This window comes from Coffea eugenioides, chromosome 1, assembly GCF_003713205.1.
Source record: "Coffea eugenioides isolate CCC68of chromosome 1, Ceug_1.0, whole genome shotgun sequence".
Lineage (NCBI taxonomy): Eukaryota > Viridiplantae > Streptophyta > Magnoliopsida > Gentianales > Rubiaceae > Coffea > Coffea eugenioides.
This window is the reverse complement of record NC_040035.1, coordinates 15,180,200-15,183,262: the sequence shown is the minus strand read 5'-3', so window position 1 is coordinate 15,183,262 and position 3,063 is coordinate 15,180,200. Positions and strand designations below refer to the sequence as shown.

The 3,063-nt window shown below is 34.8% G+C and overlaps 1 pseudogene; it reads right to left on the bottom strand.

Annotated features, from left to right (window-relative positions):
* Window positions 1-514: 514 nt before the first annotated feature.
* Window positions 515-1,067, bottom strand: LOC113781566 (annotated as a pseudogene).
* Between the last annotated feature and the right edge of the window lie 1,996 nt (window positions 1,068-3,063).

The following is a 3,063-nucleotide window of genomic DNA, read 5'->3' as shown; positions in this document are numbered from 1 at the left end:
TGGTATTTATTTGGTAAAAGTAAAGGTAAAGTCAAATGGTCAAAGTCCAAGATTAAATCACAAGGTGACACTTGTCACCTTTTGGTTCAAAACTTATCTTTTTTGTCTCTCCAATACAAATATCTTAACACCTTGTAAAATAATATCACTTAATACAAAATTCCAACAAATTGTCAAAAAAATATAATGCATTTACCGCACTAGCGGGTCCCACGTTCAAAATACGCTTTTAATTTCTCAAAAACTAACCGATACTAGAAAAATCATTTTAAAACTATTTTTTCTCATAAACTTTATCTGGGGAATTTTTCTAATAAAGAAAATGTAGAAAAGGTGGGCGATTAAATAAAATAAACTCTAGAAAATTAGAAAATTTTCGGGTTCTCACACTCATACTTTTCGGGGCGTCACAAAGTCCTTCCCAAGTGGGCCTAGAAGTAGAGGATACAATTAATCTAGGGGATTCACGATAACTAGGTAAAAAATTTTCCCTAAAAATCAACCGAAAGAACTAACCCTAGAAATCAACCGTTTTCTCTTCAATTTCCTCAAGAGCTAGTGAATTTGGTAACAGCCTTGGTGCCTTCGGAGACGGCGTGCTTGGCCAATTCACCGGGAAGTACAAGTCTCACAGTAGTCTGAATCTCCCTCGACGTAATCGTCGGCTTCTTATTGTACCTGGCGAGCCTGGAAGCCTCCTGAGCCAATTTCTCGAAAATATTGTTGATGAAGCTGTTCATGATACCCATGGCATTGCTGGAGATCCCGATGTCGGGATGGACTTGTTTCAGCACCTTGAAGATGTAGATCTTGTAGGTCTCGCTGCTCTCTTGACTCTCTTCTTCTTTTTGTCGCCGGCAGTGGCTCCGCCTTCCTTCGGGAGTTTCTTCCTGGCCTTTGGCTTCTTCTCTGCCGGAGCATTCTCGGCTGCTGGGGCTTTCTCGGCCGCGAGCTTCTTCTCAGCTGGCTTCTTCTCCGCCTTTGGTGCCATCGCTGCTTTTGAAGCTGAAATTAGAGAGACTTTGACGGGAAGGATAAAAAACGGGCTTCGATTTAAAGACTGGAGAGGGGAGATGTCTGACAGAGAGTTCAACACTTAGAAAAGTTATTATTTTGCATCTACGTAGTACAAGAGACTTGGGCAATTTTGCGCCTCTTTTTTTGCCTTGAATTTTAAAATTGCGCCACTTTGTTTTTGTCTTGAATTTTAACTAGATTTGGACATCATAATTCCCCCCCTTTTTCACAAGAAAAATTGGTGCAATTTTGTCTTTTATAATTGTATTTGAAATATAGATTTCATTTTTATTCATTATTTTTGTGTCACAATTTTAAAAATTTTAGTATGAGTGGCAAAATTTTTTAAATTCATATAAATGGAAAAGCATTTTAATAAAATTTAACTAGTTCTTATAAGTGCTAAAACTTTATATCAATTATAACTACTATTTATAAAACTTCACTATTAATCCATTATCTTCAAATAAGAAAAAAATGCACAATTCAACTAATACATAAAGTGTATTAGTTAATTAACTATGGAGTTTATGATTTATCCACTTCGATAACCGATTCAATTTGAAAACTCTTATTTAAATTCATATCAAATTAACTAATAATCATTCTAAGTTAAGTAATCACAAGTTTATTTACACTAATGAATTTTTTATTTTTTAATTATTTTTTATTCTAATGAAGTTATTACATATACAAGAAAATTAAACTAATAAGAAGGCTCGTAAGTATACAACAACTAAAAATCATTAGAGAACACATAATGATTACAAAAAATTAAGAGTAATAGTTGCAAAAAACAATAAATATTTAAAATCAAACAGTGATAAAACTAGTTGTCACTAACAGCTATATAATGTTATCAGTGACAACAATAGCAAAGTTGTCAAAGAAAGGTGCTATTATTACTGACGACTTTTAGAAAGTTGTCACTATTGCAGTTCCCGCTCTCTTCATGACTCCTGGCGGGAATCGAATTGTGACAACAATGCAAGTTCGTCACTGATGTGTTGGCTTCCTTGACTCGATTGTGACAACTTGCCGTATTTTGGTTAAAGGACCCCATTTTGTGACGATTTTTTTTCATCACTGAGAAATATTGTCACTAATGGCCAAATTTCTTGTAGTGACTTATGGTTAGTTTAGTTAGTTTTAACTAGTTAAACATTGGGTTGTTGATGGGTTCTAAGAACCTTGACACTAGGTAGATGCCTTGAGGTGGCTTTTAGGTAGTGGCCTTGAGGAATTGCTTATTTGATTGCTATTTTTGTGAATGAAATCTTGGTTTTGGTAGTGAGAGTTGAAAAGAAAAGTTGAAGAGAGAAAGGAGCATTCTGTCCGAAATTTCTGCTGGTTATTTCCTTCATGTTAATTTCAAATTTTGTCGTTATTTTGGTGCCAAAATGCTTGTTATATGTTGGTGTTTATGTGTATCAATTACCTCCTTAAAAGCATTTCAATTGGTTGAGTCAAAGTTGGGTTAAAGTAAGGAAGAAAATCTGAAAAATGGCTGACCAAGTTACCAAACCAGTGTGTAAGTTGCAGCCCATAACGTGTCGTCTAGGAGTCAAAATCAAGTGCAGTTTGTGTCACATGAAACTAGACTCCGAGGGCTTTCCAACGGTATAAAATGAACCTTCTAGTTCATTTTCTATGAGCCGTAGTGAAACGGCAAAATTGACTGGTTTTCCTCATTGTGTCTATCCGAGAAACAAGTGTAGCTGCAGTTTGTAGCTCGTTTTTACTTATCTTACCAAACGAATTTTAAGACAGTTCCTTTTAGTGATTTTTAGCATTTTAAATCTAGTTTTCAACGCCACAAACCACGCTAAATTTTGAGTTGTGTAACTTTAGTTATGATAAGATTTTGAAACTGTGTCAAGTGCTCCAAAACTGGAAATTTCGTGAAACAGGTTCCAAAAATCAGCTTTCCTAAAACTTTTGTATCTTGGTGTAGAAAGGTCCAAATTGAGTACCATTTATTGCATTTAAAACTAGACTTAGAGTTATTTCAGTGGTAAAAATTTCAAGGACTGATTCTATTTCTAT